Source organism: Cucurbita moschata, unplaced genomic scaffold (assembly GCF_002738365.1).
Source record: "Cucurbita moschata cultivar Rifu unplaced genomic scaffold, Cmos_1.0 Cmo_Scf00094, whole genome shotgun sequence".
Lineage (NCBI taxonomy): Eukaryota > Viridiplantae > Streptophyta > Magnoliopsida > Cucurbitales > Cucurbitaceae > Cucurbita > Cucurbita moschata.
In genome coordinates, this window is record NW_019268610.1 from 429,474 (window position 1) to 453,404 (window position 23,931).

Consider the following 23,931-nt stretch of genomic DNA (forward strand, 5'->3'; position numbering starts at 1 on the left):
CATGTATAATATCATGCTGGGCTATTCCTAAGAACTTATAAGTTCCAAGCTTGACTCATTATGCATAAACCTAGGATCACCAAGAATCCAAGAAAACAGCTAGGTTAATGCAAACATCATGCTTAACAAGTTGCTAGGATCCATGCTAACCATTATCTCACTTCATGAAGTGTACCACGAGGCCCCTATCTTTAGGTGGGATGCTATGGTATATGTACCATGAGCAAGATTCCATGATGAACTTATTATCTCCCTCTCATAAATGAGATGCCCTATGCACTCATGGGGAGAAAATTAAGAGTTACTTCGAAAGAGTTTTCATGGTTAAAATACGATGTATGACATAACACCCTTTTGTTTTAAAATGTCTTGTGTTGTCGTTCCTTAGTCTATGTTTTCACATCAAGGTCATTTCTTAAAGGTCCTACTGGGAGTTGAACCCAAGTCGTTTGATTCAAAGTCCAAAGTGCTAACCACTACACCATAGAACCCCTTGTAAAAATTTATTTTGGAATGGTTTTCCTATTTTATGCAGATTCCACGAGAAGAGAGATCCTATCACGAGTCAAACTCAAATTATTGGATTCAAAGTTCTAGAGCTGTTTTATCTAACTCGTTGTGATCTTGAGCACCTTTAGAGTGGTTGCAGAAGTAACCCTCTAGTGTTGATTGAAGCTCTTGGAGAACATGTAATTTTATATATTTCTTATAGTTAATTTATATATTGTTGTATATTACAAACAAATTGAAATAATACTTTACATTCCAGTCTTTCTTTCTTCCGTGCAAGACTTAACATGAAAACTATATTATTTCAATATTCACTCGAGAAACAAGGGGTGAAAACTATATTATTTCAAACCCTCCATTATTGCTTCTACTTTGCGTGATAATGCTTCCACTAAATCATGTTGCTAACTAGGTTGTTTGGTTCGGTTCAATTCTTGGGTCCACTAGACTGAATCGACCTAGCTCAATTAAACTCTTGATAATATAAAAATCATAAGTTTCTTAAATTACGTTAACTTAAAAGTTTAACCCTAATTTTTTTTAGAATATTTAGCTTTGTTTCTAGTTGATCTCTAAATGCTTAGAAGTATCTAATAAGACTTCTATTTAAGGAACTTTTCTCTATAAAAGATGTAAGACTTTAGGTTTATTATTAAGGAATTTCAAATGAGTGATTTGATATATCACAGAGGACAAAATATTTATTTGTTTCAAATATCTTAGGTTGACCATTCTTTTTTGTCAAGTATTTTGAATATTATCATTGTGAATTACTAATGGCATTAGATTGAATCTCATTAATAACAATATCCCAAAACTCAGATAAAGATGACATCAAAATTAATACTTTAATTTCATCTTAAAAATTTATTTTCACTTGACTTAGTAGACTGATAATCATAATAGTCACCCGCGCACAAATATTTACAACCTTAAAAGGTAAAACTATAAGGAGTATAAGAGAAAAGTGGTTAAAATAGTTTCAAAATATAGAGAAAAAAAATAGTAGGAATTGGTCAAAGTCAACATCTATAGATCACTTATGGCACAGCACAACACGGATGAGGGTAATATTTTTTTTCTCTACTATATTAGGCCCTTTGGGTTATTGGCTTTACAAAATATTAGGCCCTTTGGGTTATTGGCTTTACAAAATATTAGGCCCTTTGGGCTATTGGCTTTACAAAATATTAGGCCCTTTGGGTTATTGGCTTTACAAAATGGAAACATGAAGTTTTCTATATTTGAAATAAATTTGGTTGATTGTTTTCTGGTTAGCATTGGTACAATCAAAACTTATTTATTTTTTTGAAATGTTTGAGTTTACAATTTACATGTTGTCATTTTTAAAATTTGTCTGCCTGCATTTAGAAATGAAGTAAAATTAGTCCAAGGGTTTTAGGCAGATCGTTATAATTCTAATTGGCAAATTTAGGAAAACTACATGAAATTACCAATATATCAATGTAGGATTTTTTAATTTACCTATTTTTAAAATGTTAAATTATGTGAAATTACTGACAAAGAAGAATATTTTAGAGAGCTCTTCCTTTTTATTTAAGATTTTGATATTTAAGAAAAGAGAAAATGAATAAAAATGGGAGACATTTTATAGATTTAGGAGGAGTAAATGAAAACAAAAAGGGAGTCATGACCCATTTTCGGTGGGTTCTCGAAGCACGGATTGCAAGTTAAAAGAGGGAGGTTGAAAATAAAGTAAAATGTTTTCTCGAAATAAGTAGCGTAAGATGATTTCTTGGTTCTTGACCGTCTAAGTACATGGTTCTATGTGGTTGGGAGTAAATCACTAGATTCGAATAGGTGACCTCTTGATCTGCAGTCAAATTCTCTACCACTTAGCTATGGACCCATTTTGCATGATTTCAACCTTAGTGATCCCTTAGACATAGTGTAAAAAGTGTAAAAAGTGTCTGTCCAAAATAAAAGGGCCCAACAAAGTTCAAACGGGTGACTGGTAAAATTCTCTACCACTGAGCCATGGATCCATTTTGTAGGATTTTAACCTTAGTGACCCCTTTGACATAGTGTCGGTCCAAAAAGTGTAACAAATTTCTATCCTAGATAGAAGGGCCCAACTAGGTTCGAATTGGTGACCTCTTGATCTGCAATCAAATGCTCTAACACTGAGCTATGGTCCCATTTTGTATGATCTCAACCTTAGTGACCCCTTCTACAGATTATCGGTACAAAAGTGACCCTACTGAATCGGCTATGGACCAATTTTGTATAAATTGGTGGGTTACCTATCGGGAATTAAACACAGGTCGTTAGATTCAAAGTCGAAAATGCTAACCACTACACCATAGAACCACTTGTTAAACTTTATTTTGGCAGCGATTTTGATAAGCGCCAACAACGCTGGATTTTGCAAAGCTAGAGGTCGTAGTATCCTTACAGACTTTCACAAGGTGTTTTCAACTTCTTTTATAGGTAATTGAACTTTTGAGTCCATGCAAATGATTGGTTGGATTAGTATCAGTTTGAGTTTGAGAAGACCGAGGAGAGAAGACAGACTTTGTTAGAAACTCTCCCATAGGTAATCTCCCAAGGTGTTTTCAACTTCTTTTATAGGTAGAATTTTAAAATCAAACCACAACAAAATTTACTTCTATCTAGCAAAATTATTTTTTGTTTGAAACAAGATTATTCCCTTCTTTTTCTAAAACTAAATTTGACTCTAGATTTTAATAGTTTTGTTAATTAAATTTTCTTTAAAATTTTTGTACAAAGAGTACAATGGAAATAATATATATATTTTTTTTACTATTTTGTAATTTGTATGGTATTATTCGAGGCTTTTGTATGAAATATGATAATTGATTCTCTGTCCTCTTTGACAATTTTAGATACCTTCATATCTGATATTTGATGTGTCACGTTTCATTATGAGATCTGCTCTTGGGTCAATAAGACTTAAGCAGAGAGTTTATTTGACTAATGATTTTTTTTTTTTTTTTGGGTTGTAGAGATATCCCTTACAAATCAAGACATTTGTAAGTGTACCTGATATCTTGAAGGATATAAGACACGTAATTGAGAGAACCTAAAATTTTTTTGAAGTTGGCTTTTTTAGGATAAGGTCATCACCAAAGTTTGAGACAAAGACCATTGGATGGGTTTTAATAAGGCTCAAATAAATTTAAAATCCAAAAGAACGGATTGAGTTTGATATTATTTGATTTTGGGTATGGACACAACTAGCTGATTTCTTTTGATTACATTAATGAATGTATGTAGATGTTTAAAATGTTGATCTTAATAGTTTTAGAAAATATCAACACATCATCAATATAAACTATCGAAATTTTTTGAAAGGATTGAAATTATCATTCATAATCTTCTGAAATTCGGATGGAGCGTTTTTTAGCCTAAATGGCATGACGTTCCTCTCATATTTTTTAAATTGGACATTAAATGCTATTTTATTTTTGTCCTTTTAAGAAATTAGAATTTTCCGAAATCCTAATTTGGTGTCGAATTTTATAAAAACATTTGACTCTAAATTCTTTTTATCAAATCATTTTTGTTTTGGATTGGATATCTTATTATTCTAAAACCTTATTCAAAGGTTGATAGTTAATCACCGGTATCAGAATTTGTGGTTTCTTTTCACCATGTTGTTAACCTAAAATGTCAGACATGGCTACATGCTCTTTGAAGACCTTATAAGCTTCCTCGACAAAATATCACCTAAAATGTCACAGTATTTAGTGTTTGATGCTTTTTGACTTAAACCTAGAGTTCTATTTATGGTGAACTTGTGATAATTTTTGTCAAATTATATATTTGAATACCTAGTACATTAAGATATAATATCTTATTTAAATAATATTAAAATGTGGTAGAATATCATAATATATGTTTTGATATTATACTTCAAGACTATAGGAACTTGCTCAGAGGACCTGAGAGTTACGTTGGCCCACAATGCATCTCATGGACGATGCAAAACTATGGTGGCGCTTGAAGGTGAATTGTGTAATAGTCGAAAAATAAATAAAAAAATAAACAAATAAAAAAAACTTTATAAAAAAAAAATAGTTAAAATAATAATAATAATAAATTAATTAATTAATTAAAATTCGAATTAAAAAGAAAAAAAAAATCATTCCCCACCTCTCTCCACTAACCCTTCGTCCCTTCCCATAATTATCTCTCCCCTACCCATCCCACCTACCAAAAAAAAGAAACAGAAAAACATTCCGATCAGAGAAGAAGTACAATGGCTATTGCAGATTTAGAGATTTTTGTCAGTAAAATCCTATCTCAGATTTTCTTTATCTTTAGAGTTATGGTGATAAGAAATTAATTTAGGATCAAATCTTCTTTCCTGTAATAATCAGATTTCATATACAATTATTAGATTTTTGTTAGCATTTTAATTATACGAAATAAAGTTAAAAGTTAGATTCAATAAAAGTTCAGGTGGCAAATCTATAAACTAAAAGATCGTAGCCCTGTACTTAAAATTGTCCAGTAATATCTCTTTACACAATTGAAAAACCTATTTACAGAATGAAAAAGATTAGAGAGAGAGGGAGGGAAATTAAGGAAGGATTTGTTAAACAGTATTTAACAATAAAATGAAATATTGGCAGTGAGCTCCTTTCAATTTTGTGTAACAGAAAACATCCGAATTTTCATCCGAGGCAGTGAGCTTCTTTAAATTTTGTCCAACAGAAAAGATCATAATTTTAAGATGGCCAATGTAAATTAGAGTAATAATTTTATAGAGATAAAACTTGAAACTGATGTCATGAGCTCATATAGGTTGACTCGGATTTCAAAGGACGGAATCCAACTTTCATTAAAGATATATTTGTGACAACGACTTAAGCTATCCAAGTAAGTGACCTTACTATCGGCATGGTTATATTTGATGTTGACACGTGCCCTGTGGTTCTGTACGTGTCATATATATTGATATGTGTGAATTGTCTGTGGATCGATATGCTTCCTATACGTTATGTTATGTTATAATATGTGGTTTGTATGATAATAATTATGGTACGATGTGCTCAAGAATATGTTTGAGATAGGGTACGAGAGGGATGCACAAAACGAAATGTAATGATAGGAGTAAGATACGTTCATGAAACATTAGAATTAGGTTACATACCGAAGTGCTATGGATAGGAGAGATTGATGAAAGAATATGGTTAGGTTATGGGTAGAAAGGGATAGGTTTGTGATAGATCGATAGAACGATAGCGTTAGGGTACATTCTTGTGACGATATGACTAAGGTACGTCGCGTAATGATATGTCTGTGATAGATATAAGAACGTTAAGGCTATGGTAAGTTAGAGAACGATATGACTATGAAGTGTTTACGTTATGACTTGGTTATGATAAGATAATTTTGTATGCTAGATTATTGTGCTTAAGTACGAAATCATGTGAACGTGAATGTATGTTATTTATGCTGCTTAGTTGATGTGATATGAATGCATGTGACAATGTGTGGCCCTTGTACGATTATGGCTTGTTGTAGGAGTATTGGAATGTAACTGAATGAATTGTATGACATGAAATACGGTAAATTGCATGATACATAACCCCGTTAGGAATATGTATGATATGTAACGAAATGAGAATGAAAATGACATGTAAGCATGAAAACGTGACACGGGGTTATGTTCATTAAATGATGACTGTAGGACTAGTGGGACCTCATGCATATTGTGTGATCATGCATTTGGGGGGATACCCCTATCCCATCACGAGGGTATAAACGCGTACATCCAAATGGCAGGACAACGATCGTTATGCCCTGCATAGTGCTGCCATGACGGTTTTAGTTTTAACGGGTCTCGGTGGGCCCCAAGAGCATGCCCACCGGCTAGGGACAGTGGCCCAGCGGTGTGCGAACTAGCTGGTGAGCCCATACTCGCACGTATGGGCTGCGTGTAGAGTATATGGTACACGTCCACGATTACCTGTTAGGATTACACCGTAGGGAAAACGAAATGAAACGAATCGAAAAATAAATGAAACGAAACGAAAGATAGGTCCCATCATTTTATTGCATGTAATTGTTGCATTTAACCACCTATAGTGGGGTCACTTACTGAGTATTTCTTTAAATACTCAAGCCATGTGCTACTACATTTTTCAGGTTAAGGCAAGGCATTCCTGTACGGCTGACGACGGCATTGCAACTCGAGATCATGGCACATGCATAGAATAGTGGTATTTATTTTCTTAGACTTAGGATAGAATAGGATGTTTTAAACTTAAACGCTTATTTATTTTATTTCGGGTCTTTTGTTGTGTCGTTTGAAAGATGTTTTCGAAACACGCAAGTCCATGACTGTGTTTTAAGTTAAAGGTTATGTTTTATGGAATTTAAATGAAGTCTTCCGCATTCAATGTTTATGGTACATATATAGTAGCGACCTTAAATTAAGTAGAAAATTTTGGGTCGTTACAAATTGTATAAAAAACTAGTCATTCACCATAAACTCATGGGAAGACTGTTGATGGAATCGATGCAATCGACGCTCCTCTAGATGGGTTGCCAATCAAAGACCTGACGTTTAATGTTGACCCTTTTGAAGAAAGAGCCACACGATCGAACAGCTCGAAACGTCGCGGTAACTCTGAGAACTCTATCACACATAAAAAAACGTGTCGAAGAGTTAGACATTACACAGAAGATCTAGCTTTCATTGAGGAGACCCGAGTTTGATTCTTGACAATGAAATTTTATTTTCTTATTTCTTTTATTTTATAGTTTCATCTTTTATCCCCAATTAGATTTAAACTTTACCTAGGTTTGAGAAGCACGATAATGGATGAGTTCAATAGTATCTTAAATTCAAATACTTTTATGAACTTAGTTTGAGAGGCACTATAATGGTCAAGTTCAATAGTATCTTAGATTAAAAAGACTTTTATGAACTTTGAACCTTTAATAGTGTTATGTCATAGATATTTGGTTCAATTTCAACAAGTGAGGTTGAGGTCATTCAAATGGTTAATGTGATAATTCGGTCATTTTCAAGGTCTCTTTTGTTGAACGCCATCATGGTTGAGATGATTGAGATGAGCACCAGAGTGAGTTTGACAAGGAGGGTCGTAGAGAACCACACCCCAAGCCAAGCTCATGTTGGGCTTAACAAACTAAAAATCCAAAAACACAAACCCTTAAATGGGAACCAAGATGCTAAGGAATTAAAAAAACTTTATTTTTGACGTAGAACAATACTTGAAGGTTACAGGAACTTGCTCATAGGACCTAAGAGTTACGTTGGCCATAATGCATCTCATGGACGATGGCGCTCGAAGGTGGATGATATAAAAAATGGGTCATGCACCATAAACTCATGGGAAGACCGTTGATGGAATCGATGCAATCGACGCTCCCCTTGATGGGTTTCCAATTAAAGACCTGACGTTTGATGTTGACTCTTTTGAAGAAAAAGCCACACGATCAAACACCTCGAAATGTCGCGGTAGCTCTAAGAACTCTATCAATGTCGGTTTCTCAACAAACTTATTCCTACCGTTTCTCAACAAGATTACCTACAAGTTCTATGAAGGAATAGAGTGCTGAAAGTGCCTAGAAACCATTCCCTCAATTTTCAATCAGCCATTGAAGAACTTCAAGAAAAACTTGAAAATCCAATCTGAGGATACATTGTGACTCGTCGAGCAAGAATGATTCCAATCAATTTCTGCACCTCAAAGGAATGCTTCCATAGAAGACCACGAAGAAAAATAACCTCGAGAGCCTGCCAAATTGAAGGAAATAGGTTTCAAAATTAAATTGGGGATAAGACTCAAAATTCCTATCTACGATCTCTTTTCCTTCAATTAAGGATTCCTCTAGCTTCAAAGGAAGAAGTTGAGTAAACTTGATGAAGGAATCGAGAGCTGAAACGTTGTAGAATAAGTTACCGACGAGATCGAAAATCTGGCGTTCCGAGTGAGTTGCATACCGAGAACGATTTCTGGAAATTAAGGTCTTACACTCAAAGACGTTCGTTCCTCCAAACCAATTCCTTTAGCCTGAAGATAGGATATGGAAGAGGTTCAATGAAGAAATAGGGCCTTGAAACCCCTAGAATCGGCTACCCAATAAGAAATCATTTGTTTTATCTCCAGCAATAAATCAGATTTTGGATGAACTTTGGTAGCGAATATCTTAGGCTACGATCCACGAGAAGTTATCAAATAAATCCCTAGCCCTTTCTTGTAACATCCATCTTTAAGTTTCACGAAGAAATCGAGGAGAGAAACGCTGTAAATGTGGCTGTACAGGCTGAGTTTCAGATGCCGGCGACGCAAAAAATACGCATCTTCTTCCTGTTCAGAGGAAGAAAACGATGATACGGCCAGTTCAACAGAATTATCCAAGTCAACTCAAAATTTGACCTTTTCTCGGGTTTTCTCAGTAGATCTTATTTTATGAAATGTTGTATGAATCCTTATCCCCAGAGGTTATATAAGGTAATGAAGTTTGGGAGTTATTGGAAAACTTTAGTTAGCGAAACCAAGACATTGGAGAAAATGCTCATCACGATCCATATAACTTTACCTCCTAGGATAACTAAAGTGGTATCCCTGAAATAATAGATTCCCCAAATGTACCCTTGGTCTCTACAAATGTACCCTTGGTCTCTAATAGATACTACGTGCACAATATCATGCTGGGCTATTCCTAAGAACTTATAAGTTCCAAACTTGACCCAAGATGTTATGCATAACCTAGGATCACCAAGAATCTAAGAAAACACCTAGGTTAATGCAAACATCATGCTTAACAAGTTGCTAGGATCCATGCCTGAAGTAACCATTATCCCACTTAGCGAAGTGTACCATGAGGCCCCTATTTCTTTTTAGGTGGGATGCTATGGTATATGTACCATGAGCAGGATTCCATGATGAACTTATTATCTCCCTCACCTAAATGAGATGCCCTGCACCACGATTTGCTAGCAGGATGCCACGATTATGACAACGCCCCCTATTGCACTCATGGGGAGAAAATTAAGAGTTACTTCGGAAGAGTTTTCATGGTTAAAATACGAAGCATGACATGACAACCTCTAAGGTTTAGTTCTTGAAAACGAAACAAGAAGTCATATCCTAGCTCAAGGCTTAGACATGCTTCAAATTACCAACTATTTTCTGTAAGGTCTATTCAATGCTCCAAATTACCAACTATTTTCTGTAAGGTCTATTCAATGCTCCAAATTACCAACTATTTTCTGTGAGGTCTATTCAATGCTCCAAATTACCAACTATTTTCTGTAAGGTCTATTCAATGCTCCAAATTACCAACTATTTTCTGTAAGGTCTATTCAATGCTCCAAATTACCAACTATTTTCTGTAAGGTCTATTCAATGCTCCAAATTACCTACTATTTGCTGTAAGGTCTATTTTATATGACATGAGAATAAATTCAAGATTTCAAGTTGGTTGGAGCAAGTTCGGAACCAAAACTCATGCTAGTTATTATGGGTTCAAATGATTACGACACCTTATGCCTCAAGAAAATTTGAATAACTCAACAATGTTGTTGTTCCTTATTCTATGTTTTCACATCAAGTCATTTCATAAAGGTCCTACCTATTCTATGTTTTCACATCAAGGTCATTTCATAAAGGTCCTACCGGGAGTTGAACCCAGGTCGTTGGATTCAAAGTCCAAACTGCTAACCACTACACCATAGAACCCCTTATAAAAATTTATTTTGGAATGGTTTTCCTATTTTATGCAGATTCCACAAGAAGAGAGATCCTATCACGAGTCAAACTCAAGTTATTGGATTCAAAGTTCTAGAGCTGTTTTATCTAACTCGTTGTGATCTTGAGCACCTTTAGAGTGGTTGCAGAAGTAACCCTCCAGTGTTGATTGAAGCTCTTGGAGAACATGTAATTTTATATATTTCTTATAGTTAATTTATATATTGTTGTATATTACAAACAAATTGAAATAATACTTTACATTCCAGTCTTTCTTTCTTCCGTGCAAGACTTAACATGAAAACTATATTATTTCAATATTCACTCGAGAAACAAGGGGTGAAAACTATATTATTTCAAACCCTCCATTATTGCTTCTACTTTGCGTGAAAATGCTTCCACTAAATCATGTTGCTAACTAGGTTGTTTGGTTCGGTTCAATTCTTGGGTCCACTAGACTGAATCGACCTAGCTCAATTAAACTCTTGATAATATAAAAATCATAAGTTTCTTAAATTACGTTAACTTAAAAGTTTAACCCTAATTTTTTTTAGAATATTTAGCTTTGTTTCTGGTTGATCTCTAAATGCTTAGAAGTATCTAATAAGACTTCTATTTAAGGAACTTTTCTCTATAAAAGATGTAAGGCTTCAGGTTTATTATTAAGGAATTTCAAATGAGTGATTTGATATATCATATAGGACAAAAATATTTATTTGTTTCAAATATCTTATGTTGACCCTTCTTTTTTGTCAAGTATTTTGAATATTATCATTGTGAATTACTAATGGCATTAGATTGAATCTCATTAATAACAATATCCCAAAACTCAGATAAAGATGACATCAAAATTAATACTTTAATTTCATCTTCAAAATTTATTTCCACTTAACTCAGTTGACTGATAATTATAATAGTCACCGTGCACAAATATTTGCAACCTTAAAAGGTAGAAATTATAAGGAGTACAAGAGAAGAGTGCTTAAAATAGTTTCAAAATATAGAAAAAAAGAAAAATAGTAGGATTTGGTCAAAGTCAACATCCATTGATCACTTATGGCACAACACAGCAAGGGTAACATTTTTTTTATTTCTCTACTATATTAGGCCCTTTGGTTTATTGGCTTTACAAGATAGACATGAAGTTTTCTATGTTTGAAATAAATTTGGTTTGATTGTTTTCTGATTAGCATTGATACCATCAAAACTTATTTATTTCTTTGAAATGTTTGAGTTTACAATTTACATGTTTTCATTTTTCTACTTTGTTTGTCTGCATTTAGAAATGAAGCAAAATTAGTCTGAAGGTTTTAGGCAGATTGTTATAATTCTAATTTTTAACTAAAAAAAAATTAGTCTCGTTGTCACGCTTAAAACTACCCTATAGGTATAATCGACCTATTATCTTATGGCTTTTTTGCCTTAATCTTTTGATGATAACAAACCTACCTTCAATTATTAACAATTCTCAGTATTTTTTTCCACAGTGTAAGGTTGGGAACAACGATTTTAACGTCTTTTTTGGTTCACTCAAATTAGAGATAAAATGAAGAAGTTCTTGTCAAAACAAATACACGACGTGATGATGTGGTGGCAAAATTGACATCATGGACCAATCAAATTCAAAACAAGATACCTGACGTGATGATATGATTACAAAATTGATGATGTGGTGACAAAATTGACATCATGGACCAATCAAATTCAAAACAAGATACCTGACGTGATGATATGATTACAAAATTGATGATGTGGTGACAAAATTGACATCATGGACCAGCGACAAAATTGACATGATAGACAAATCGAAATATGACATTTATAAATTTGGTAGAGTAACAAATGGTGGAGTTTTCAATTAAATTTATAAAAGTTTTCCTGTACTTTTAAATAATAAAATCATTTCAATTATATTTATAAAAGTTTTCGGTTACCTTTTAAATGGAAAGAAATTATAAAGATTTCATTTACATTTATGAAAACTAGGTAAACTAGGTGTTACTTTTAAATGAAAAAAAAACTATAATGATTTCATTTATGAAAATGAGTTATTACTTTTAAATGAAAAGAAATTATAATGATTTCATTTAGTTTTCATAAATATAATTATTTGAATTACAAAATTATTTAAGTTATAAGGATTTCATTTAGATTTATAAAACTTTTAATTATTTTTAAAATGTTCATTAACATTTTTTTACAGTATTACATTTAAATATGTTATATATATATATATATATATATAATAAAAATGAATTTAAAATGTTTTTAATATTTATTTATTTAAAATCATATATATATATATATTTAAATGAAACATGTGTTCTATAATTTTTTACGATAAATTTTAAAATAAATAAATATTATTTTTCATGGTTCATGTTTCGGTTCACGTTTTAGTGGTCCATATCAGTTTTAGTAGTCCGTATCAATTTCTATTTTTACAACTTGATCGATATTTAAACAAATCACCTCTTAGTATTTTTCACAACACAACACAACACACAGAACATTTGTTTCCTCGATCTAAATTTTTTTTTAAAAAGCCTCCATTGTTTCTCTCCAAAGCTTCCAATTCTATTTTTTTTATCTTATTCGAGAGATGTCTATTATTTCAGAGTGTTGTGGTGTGTTTCTATAAGATTTCAGACAATTGTATTGGTTTGATCCTGAGCCATGAAAAGGATTGAGTTTGCTCTTGAACTCGTAAAAAGAGCGATGTACCGGTTTGATCTTGAGCCGCGGAAAGGATTGAGTTTGCCCTTGAACTCGTAAAAAGAGGGGTGTACCGATTTGATCCTGAGCCTGAGTTTGCTCTTGAACTCGTAAAAAGAGCGGTGTATTGGTTTGATCCTGAGCTGTGGAAAGGATTGAGTTTGCTCTTGAACTCGTAAAAAGAGCGGTGTACCGGTTTGATCCTGAGCCGTGGAAAGGATTGAGTTTGCTCTTGCACTCGTAAAAAGAGCGGTGTAGCGGTTGGGCTTTGATTCGAGGAAAGAGTCAGAAAGTTTTATTCAAATTTCCATGAGGTGCTTGGGGAGTGGAGTAGGTCGAGTTTGACTGAACCACTATAAAATTACGGTGTTATATTTTCTAACCCTTTTCCTATTTAAGTTCTAAATTATTGTTAAGTTTTATTGCATGGTATCAAGTTTGAAATAATTACATTGTTGAAACCCTATTCACCCCCCTCTAGGGTTGTCATATCGATCCAACATTATCCTTCCACCAATAGGAGCAAAAGGCAACGTTACTATGTGAAACTAGTTTCATGTCATTTATTCAATAATAAGGGTGTTAGCATGCATTTGGAAATGAACCCATATTTAAAAAATTTAGATAAAATAGAAAAGAATTGTTATCTCAAAGACAATGATACTATGTGAAACTAGCCTCAAGATGCTTCTTTAACTCTTAGGGGCGGTAAACCAACGGTTCCTTCACTCAAGATCCATGGCCCAACTCCCAACATGGAAGGGATAATCTAGAGAATCATTCCAAGAACCCTAACGGATGGGTTACAAACTCACATTATCAAGCTCGACGACAAACAATGTCGCCGGCAAACTTAGGAAGACTACATGAAATTACAAATATATCAATGTAGGATTTTTTAATTTACCGATTTTTAAAATGTTAAATTATGTGAAATTAGTGGCAAAGAAGAATATTTTAGAGAGCTCTTCCTTTTTATTTAAGATTTTGATATTTAAGAAAAGAGAAAATGAATAAAAGTAGGAGACATTTTATAGATTTAGGAGGAGTAAGTGAAAACAAAAAGGGAGTCATGACCCATTTTTGGTGGGTTCTCGAAGCACGGATTGAAAGTTAAAAGTGGTTGAAAACAAAGTAAAATGTTAACTACTCTTAGTTACATGAAAGATATGGATAAAATGATTTCTCGAAATAAAAAAATGAATTAAAATATAATGAACATATATATTTACATTATATTCAAAGTTATTTACAAAGAATTAAAATATAATGAACATATATATTTACATTATATTCAAAGTTATTTACATTATATTCAAAATAGAGTTTATAGGTTCATAGTACCAAATAAGGGAAATGTTGAAAAAATCATTTTAAAACATAAAAAATAGTTGGTGTTGTTTGTCTAGGGTAATTACTCTTAGTTACATGAAGGATATGGATACCACACTCTTTTCTTAATGTACATGGAATCGGTAATTATTCTTATTTCTTTTCCTTTTAGACACTCGGTGGTCGGGAGTAAATCGAACAAAGTGTCTGTCCAAAATAAAAGGGCCCAACCAGATTGTCAAATGCTCTACCACTGAGCTATGGACCCATTTTGCATAATTTCAACTTTAGTGACCCATTCTACAGAGTGTTAGTCCAAAATAAAAGGGTGACCGGTCAAATTCTCTACCACTGAGCCATGGATCCATTTTGTAGGATTTTAACCTTAGTGGCCCCTTAGACATAGTGTCGGTCCAAAAAGTGTAACAAATTTCTATCTTAGATAGAAGGGCCCAACTAGGTTTGAATTGGTAACCTCTTGATCTGCAATCAAATGCTCTAAAAATTATGGGAAGACCATTGATGGAATTGAAGCAATTGATGCTCCCCTGTATGGGTTTTCAATCAAAGACCTAATGTTTGATGTTGGCTCTCTTGAAGAAAGAGCCACGTGATCGAACAACAAGAAACGTGGCGGTATCTCTGAGAACTCTATCACACACATAAAATAAACGTGTCGAAGAGTTAGACATTACACAGAAGATCTGGCTTTCATCGAGGAGACCCGAGTTTGATAATTTTATTTTCTTATTTCTTTTATTTTATAGTTTCATCTTTTGTCACCAATTATATTTAAACTTTGCCTAGGTTTGAGAAGCACTATAATGGATGAGTTCAATAGTATCTTAAATTCAAATGACTTTTATGAACTTGGTTTGAGAGGCACTATAATGGTCAAGTTCAATAGTATCTTAGATTAAAAAGACTTTTATGAACTTTGAACCTTTAATAATGTTATGTCATAGATATTTGGTTCAATTTCAACAAGTGAGGTTGAGGTCATTCAAATGGTTAATGTGATAATTCGGTCATTTCCAAGGTCTCCTTTGTTGAATGCCATCATGGTTGAGATGACTGAGATGAGCACCAGAGTGAGTTTGACAAGGAGGGTCGTAGAGAACAACACCCCAAGCCAAGCTCATGTTGAGCTTAACAAACTAAAAATCCAAAAACACAAACCCTTAAATGGGAACCAGGATGCTAAGGAATTGAAAAAACTTTATTTTTTACGTTGAACAATACTTGAAGGTTACAGGAACTTGCTCATAGGACCTAGTTACGTTGGCCACAATGCATCTGATGGACGGTGGCGCTCGAAGGTGGATGATATAAAAAATGGGTCATGCACCATAAACTCATAGGAAGACCGTTGATGGAATCAATGCAATCGACGCTCCCCTTGATGGGTTGCCAATTAAAGACTTGACGTTTGATGTTGACTCTTTTGAAGAAAAAGCCACACGATCGAACACCTCGAAATGTCGCGGTAGCTCTAAGAACTCTATCATACGACCTGAGAGTTGAGGGCTACAGGAACTTTCTCATACGACCTGAGAGTTATGTTAGCCGCAATGCATCTCATGGACGATGCAAAACTATGGTAGTGCTCGAAGGTGAATGGTATAAAAAATGGGTCATGCACCATAAACTCGTGGGAAGATCGTTGATGGAATCGATGCAATCGACGCTCCTCTTGATGGGTTGCCAATCAAAGACCTGATGTTTGATGTTGACCCTTTTGAAGAAAGAGCCACACGATCGAACAGCTCGAAACGTCGCAGTAATTTTGAGAACTCTATCACACACATGAAAGGACGTGTCGAAGAGTTAGACATTACCCAAAACATCATAGTAAAACTCTTCAGCGATTAGACAAAAGACTTTAGAACAACTACACAAAAAATTCATTATTGTCCAATGGTTTGGATATTTGGCTTTCGCTTAGGAGATTCGGGTTTGATTCTCTGAAATGGAATATTATTTTCTTATTTATTTTTATTTTATAGTTTCATCTTTTGTCACCAATTATATTTAAACTTTACCTCATTTTGAGACGCACTTTAATGGTCAAGTTCAATAGTATCTTAGATTAAAAAGACTTTTATGAACATCCTACCTATGTTAATGTTATGTTATAGATATTTGTTTCAATTTAAACAAGTGGGGTTGAGGTGAGGTGATTCAAATGGTTAATGCGATAATCCGGCTATTTTCGAGGTCTCTCTTGTTGAACGCCATCATGGTTGAGATGAGCACCAGAGTGAGTTTGACAAGGAGATCCGAATTTAAACTTTACCTACGTTTGAGAGGCACTATAATGGTCAAGTTCAATGGTATTTTAGATGAAAAAGACTTTTATGAACTTTGTACCTTTGTTAGTGTTACTTTGTACCTTTGTTTGTGTTACTTTGTACCTTTGTTAGTGTTATGTTATAGAAATTTGGTTAAGTTCAACAAGTGGGGTTGAGGTGATTCAAATGGTTAATGTCACTTTATTTGATTCAAATTGTTAATGTGATAATCCAGTTGAATAGTTACAGGTTATTTCCAAGGTCTCTCTTATTGAACGCCAACAAGGTTGAAATGATTGAGATGAGCCCATGAATGAGTTTGACAAAATTGAAATAAAATCACTAAAAAAATCAATAGAATTGAAAAAAAAATTAGCCTTATGACACTTCGTTCAACTCGAAGGGCGGTAAATCAAGGATTCCTTCGCCCAAGACCCATGATCGAACTTCCAACATGGAAATGATAAGCTATAGAATCATTCCAAGAACCTCAATGGATGGGTTACAAACTCACATTACCAATCTCGACAACTGGACGTGTCATCGCCGTTAGAAGAACGACCACATCAGAGCAAGTCATGGGGATAGAGATCCGTTGGAGGATGATAGACTAACCGTAATCTTCAGCCCAACGAGCCAAACTTTTGTAGAAGCAAGAACCTTTGTATTAAAGAAATTAACACCTTCTTATACAAAATTTGGATCAACCAAGAGATAAAGCTAGAATTAGATAATGAGATCCAAGATTGAGAAACAAGATTTGGAATCTGTTTCTAAATTGAGTCACTTCACAATCGAACTTGATCAAGGCTTGATTGAATGACTCAGATCAATCTAACACAAGAATTGCATGAAACTTAGAAATGACAAAGATATGCTCAGATTTCTATAAGGGGGATCGTCTCAACTTGAGAGATCAATTTCATTGATCACAAATATGCTTTTACATAATAATTTGTGAGTATTTATAGTCTCCCAATAAAAGAAGTTAGTGGCGGTGATTTAATCTCGATCCCTTTAAATTTCCAGAGAAGACGAAGTCAATTTGAGCATTACAAACTTTATGAAATTAAAATAATAAATAAAGTTTTCTAACCACTCATGAAATGATGCTTGCAACTCCATCCACTACTTCAACCGTCCAAATATTTACTTTTGAATCTCCAAATGGTCTTGACTCAAACGAATCAGCTTGTAATACATGAAATGATGGTTGAACCTAGCCTATCCAATTTTGTAGATGAAGTATGAATGCTTGTTGAATCATCTTGGTCGTGGGTTATGTAATAGGTCTAGTTAGAACACCGTGATTCTTATCATCATCCCCCTCTTCAAAAGGATTCCTCCTCGAATAAGAAAAATCATCACCTACATCAAAAGGACTCAACTCAGCAACATTGAAAGTAGAATGTACACCGTGATTCTTATCATCATCCCCCTCTTCAGGATTCGTCCTCGAATCAGAAAAATCATCACCTACATCAAAAGGACTCAACTTAGCACCATTGAAAGTAGAATGTATTGACGATTCTACCAGAACATCAATCTTATTGTTCCATGCAATAAAATGAGTCATTTTACTAAATATCTTATAGAGCATTTATAGTCAAATAAACAATTCTTAAAGAGCATTTATAGTCAAATAAAGAATTAGGAATCCACCTATCTTTATATCTACAAACCCACCCCACTCCAAATTCAGCTATCCACGCTAACATTAAAATAAAAATTCATCCGTTAATCCCATTTTACATAAACTACATAAATACAAATGGAGTAACATGAGATAGAAGTAAATACATGAGATAGAAGTAAACATAGTAATAAAAAGAAACTACATAAACTTAAAAGGAAGTTAATCCCATTTTACAATATAAATATTGTTCAATTGTAGCAGAAGTAGTTTTGAAAACTAGCCACTCGAGATCAATCTATGTTTGGAAAACTAAAATAAAGAAAAATAAATAAATAAAAATATTTTTCAAAAACTTAGTTTGGTGTGAAATTTTGCTTAAAATTCCATGAGGACTTGAGAAAGTTTTGTAAAAGAAGATGAGGGTACCACTTTCTATTGCAGAATTTCTATGTGAATAGAGAATGAACCATATTCTTGGGAGATAATATAGAGCCTCGAGCCTAACTTAAAAGGCATTACACAAATTTTTCTAAGATATTTTTTCTAGGAACTCTTTGTTATGTTGTCCGCTGAAGGTTTCAGGAAAGGGACACAGATTCTCGATTGCACTGATCTCCCAATAGAAGTTTTACCTAGGTCATCTGTCGTCACAACCCTTTTAAGGAAGATGCGCCCAAATAACCAGTGAACAATAACATTTAAAGAAGTTTCAGAGAGTGAGAAGAGGATTGTGATTGAAGTTGCCCTAAGTAAAACTTCTTTAAATGTCTTAGCCAATCATGACCTCATAATGAGGAGTTTCCTCGACAACAATAACATATGGACAACAAATGTCTTAGTCAATTGTGATAGTCATGATTGCTCAAGGCGTGTCGCCCAAATAATCGGTAAACAATAACATTGCCCAAATAACCGCCTTGGACAACAAATCGTTTACAAGAATGGCTAAGACATTCAACATGCAACCGCAGGCAACACGCTTTGGGCAATCATGACTGTTACATCTGCCCCCACACAATTTATTGGATGAGGCTGACTTTAGGTCTCTCGATGCGCTTCCAGCTGATCTCATAATGAGGAGTCTCTTCCAACCTACTAGGTGCTGTTGAAAATCACTTCTCGGTTTGTTGAGTCTTCATGTCTTCTCTGTTCATGTCTTTCCTACTTTCTTCACTTGAAAATTTTTCTTATTTGTATGACGTCATACCACCTGCTTCTTTTTTATGTCTTCTTGGTCGAAATAATAACGTTTTCAAGTTACTAACATGGACAACAAGGTTAGTCCGCATCCATAAGAGCAATTGGATTCTATATGATGTCTTCATAATCTTATGGATAACTTTAACTAGTCCATAGTATTTTCACACCAGTTTTTGGTTCTTGTTGCTTTGAACTCGAAGTTTAACTGAACTTAACTTATATGAACTCTTTATTTTTCTTGAAATTATTGTGGTTGACCCTTCTGACTGACCCTTCTCTTCATCCGTCTAGATGATATTTCTGTGTGAACATGTGTTGCTTCAGTGGTTTGTTTCTGTCTCCCTTCTTCAGTATCTGACCTTGTTTTTGTCTCTTCTTGTGGGGATAAATCCATTATCTGACCTTGTTTTGCGTCGTGGTGTTCATGTAGTGGCAACAAGGTTTCTATTGAGGTTGGCTCACTCGAGCTCCCCTTTTCAATTACAACAGTAGCAGCAAGCGTAGATTCATCATGGCTATGATTCTTTCTCAACTGTAGTATCGACATCATTTTCAACCCTCTTGGTTGATGGATGTTTTTCTGAATGATCATCGGGTTAGACTCCATTACTACTAGACATTTTGCTAGGGGCATGTAAATGACTTTGTGTTTCAGTAGGATGTTCATTCCTGACACGACGTCGAAGTCATCCATTTCAACTATCACTAAACAATTTACCTAGTCCAAGGCTCCAGCTTGATTAGAGTTCTCATTGTGACTTGTAAGACAAGCAAAGCTTCCAATTTGACGGCGTTCTTCTTTCCTGTATCTTGATGCCAAAGGATGTTAAAATATTTTGCATCGGTCTCCATCATGAGTTGTGGGTGGCTCTAGAGTTGACAATGGTGTTCCTTACTACTTTGTGCTTTACCAAAACCTCAACATACATTATATATATATATATATTCATTTAACTATAACACATATGGTCCATGAAAGAATGGTAACTTTTATGCTCATTAATATTATAATGGCTACTACTTAAATTATAACCTAAAGTTGGTAATTGATGTCCAATTAGCTAACCCTAAATTTGTAATTATTGTGGAGTGATTGAAATTACAATGGAAGTAATTTAAACTCTTAGTACCTTAAAGGAAGTTGGTCTCTTCTAATAAAACACGAAGTTCTCTTTAATATCATTAATACAATTATGCTAGACATGAAACTAAAACTGCGTTCAATTTAACTCCATTTTATTGTCATCTTGAATGACGTGTAGGATATATTCTTGATTTACCTTGATATTTGATATTAGTTAAGCTTTTTGCAAAATCACAATTAGACGACAACAAAGATGAACTTGGGTTTGTTTATTATTTTAAAGAAAATTTATTTCTCCATTTTATTCCTAATAACTCTTGCAACTAAATTCATATTATGCTAAGAAAAAAAATTTTACTCGCAAGAAGTAAAATATGCAACTTTAACTAAAATTTTATCTAAACAAATTTTATTGCCATACAACATAAATGACAATTATAGCCTTCAAACAAAAACTAGAGTAGTTGTGGTGAACGGGATAGAAACTCTAGTGTTCATCCATAATATACAACCACTACCTAAATTATGACCTAAAATTTTGAAAACATAAGTTATAGTTGAAAATTACATAAAACAATCCCCTACATCCAAGAACTCGTGTCCAATTAGTAAATCCTAAAGATAGTAGCTAACATAGAGTAATTGAAGCTCCACATGAAGTAATTTAAAGTTCCAGTTACTTAACTAAAGTTTATCTCGTCTTTAATGAAGCATGAGTTGCACTTAAGTTCATGAAATGTTTATAGACTCCAACTCTTAGTACTATTAATGCAATTATATTTCATATGAATTTGTCATAAATCAAACTATGGTACATTCAATACAACTTCATTTTCTTGTCATACGAAGCAAAATAGAAGAATTAAATCAAACAAACTGATGAACTGAGTCGAATAAATCCAACCCAACCCAAACTGATTTGTTTGATTCATTTCTTGGATTGTAGTTTATTCGATAACACTTGCATATTAGAACAATTCAATATTACATGCCTTACTTACAAGTAAAATACTAGATCATAACTTTTTGTTTTATAGTCCAACAACCGCTCAAGAAAATAGATTTCAAACTTGAGAGAAAAAAATATATTGAGTAGGAGTTAAAAATGTTGCATTATTTTTAGAAAGGGCATTTGGTCTAGTGGTATGATTCTTGCTTAGGGTGCGAGAGGTCCCGAGTTCAATTCTCGGAATGCCCCTATGTTCATTTCTCAAAAAATTAGCCTTAGAGAAAGCAATTCAGCAGGAACCTAGTAACTAAAACTTATACTAGAGAATAATAATTGCTCATGGATTTCATTAACAAATGAAATAATGATGATAAATTCCATAAACAACTTAATATATAGTCAATAATAAGGTTATTTTGTCCAGTGGTATGATTCTTCCCTTGGGTGCAAGAGGTCTCAAGTTCAATTCTTGAAATGCCCCTCCAAAAGAAAAAAAAAGACAATTTTGAAAGAAAGAATAAATAAATAAAATGATTTAGTTATCAATGGGGCCTAACCCAAAGGAGGCACGAAAAATATATAGACTAGTAACTAAGAATTTTAGATCTACTATAAAGGCATTTGGTCTAAGTGGTATGATTATCGTTTTGGGTGTGAGAGGTCTCAAGTTCGATTCTCAAAATACCCCTAACAATATTATATGAAAATGAATTATGCAAGATAATATGATTTAAAATATGGTTTTTAAACATTGAACCAAGAAGACGAGAATAGAGAATGAAAATATGGTTTTTAAACATTGAACCAAGAAGACAAGAATAGAGAATGAAACATATTCTTGGAAGAATAAAGATGGTCTGAAGCCGGACTTCAAAAAGAGCATTACACAAATTGTTCTATTGTATTCTTTCTAGGAACTTTTCAGTCAAATAGGTCATCTATTGTCACAATCATTTTAAAGAAGATGCGCAGACTTCAAAAAGAGCATTACACAAATTGTTCTATTGTATTCTTTCTAGGAACTTTTCAGTCAAATAGGTCATCTATTGTCACAATCCTTTTAAAGAAGATGCGCCGAAATAACCGATGAAGAAGTTTCAGAGAGTGAAGAAGTTTCAGAGAGCCATAGGTTCGAATCCTGTCACCTTGATGTGGTATTCTCAGGGGCCGAAGTGCAAAGCCCCATAGTCTATCTGTGGTCAGGAAGGCAGGCATGTTGTCCACTGTCGTCACATAGGTCATAAGAAAGATGCGCCGAAATAACCGATAAGAAGTTTCAGAGAGCCATAGGTTCGAATCCTGTCACCTTGATGTGGTATTCTCAGGGGCCAAAGTGCAAAGACCCATAGCCTATCCGTGGTCAGGAAGGCAGGCGAACCGCGCACACTGAAAAAAAAAAGAAAGAAGATCTCCTTTTCTATCACACGTAGAATTGTCATTCTTTTGTCTTTTGAAACCCCTTACCTTATCAGTCATCAGGCAGGTTTTTAGTATCATATATCGAGATAATTATTATGAAAAAGCTATTCCACTAGTGTGACTTAGAAAACCTTTCTTTGTGGTATCGGTCATGCTATTTGAAAAGCCTGAAGTCATCATAGCCTCTCCACCGGTTCCGAAGACTCCTTCGGCATCAATGTGCTCCAATAAAAGAGATCAGACCCTTTCCTGAACTAGAACCGGGCACAAAAGCCAAGGAGAAAGTCAAAAGAAAGCTCTTTTCGCATATACGCAATCTTGAAACCCAATTAACTCACAGACTATCTCCTCAATCCTGGCGAGTATGAGTGCTTGGTAAGAGAGAATGTTGAATGAGAAAGAACATTCGCAACTACCAAAGTGCACTAAACCTAGTAGAGATCTTTGACCTAACGATAATGGAACTTCAAGCCCATTTAATCAATCCTCTTTGTACCTTATTGTTGACCGAATCGGATGCACGCCAGACCGAATCGAAAGATCAGATCCGAAGTTTACGAATCGAAGAGAAAGTGGATCTGAGTTCTACACGCTTTCATTTTCAAAAGCTTCGCTTGCCTACGGTACTTTATTCATGATGTGCAACAATACGGTCATCTCTCAGCCGTGTATAGAGAACTCCTTGATCATTTTCTTGACGGATAACACAAATCAAATCGCTTCCCTGACCACCCATCTTATGAGTCCATTCTTGTCTTATTGGTTTGTTGTACTATTCTATACGTCTCTCGATTGATAGAAAAACGTTCGGGAGCTGGGAGGGCCTATCATGAGGGAACTTTCCTTTTCACGGTAGGCAACGGTAAAGCGGGAGCTGCATATGTCCACGGTGATCAAGGCAGAGCGACTCCTTCTTTAAAAGATGTTGGTTTTATCGAAATTGTTAGATCTGCTTTCGTTAAAGAAAAAATAGGAGCTCTTGGTTTGGCCGATGTCGATTCCTATTGCAATGTAGACTCGACTCAGGATGAGGATTCCGCTTTTCATACTGCTGCTATGAGCCGAAAGAGCTGGTAAGTTAT

At 34.2% G+C, this 23,931-nt stretch overlaps 3 non-coding genes across 3 annotated transcripts; 1 reads left to right on the forward strand and 2 right to left on the reverse strand.

Moving 5' to 3' along the window:
- Window positions 1-419: 419 nt before the first annotated feature.
- Window positions 420-491, reverse strand: TRNAQ-UUG. Its single transcript has one exon. It is a non-coding gene; the product is annotated as a tRNA-Gln (tRNA).
- A 9,651-nt stretch (window positions 492-10,142) lies between these two features.
- On the reverse strand, window positions 10,143-10,214 carry TRNAQ-UUG. Its single transcript has one exon. It is a non-coding gene; the product is annotated as a tRNA-Gln (tRNA).
- Window positions 10,215-21,607: 11,393 nt separating this feature from the next.
- Window positions 21,608-21,679, forward strand: TRNAP-AGG. The gene has a single exon. It is a non-coding gene; the product is annotated as a tRNA-Pro (tRNA).
- The last annotated feature ends 2,252 nt before the right edge of the window (window positions 21,680-23,931 follow it).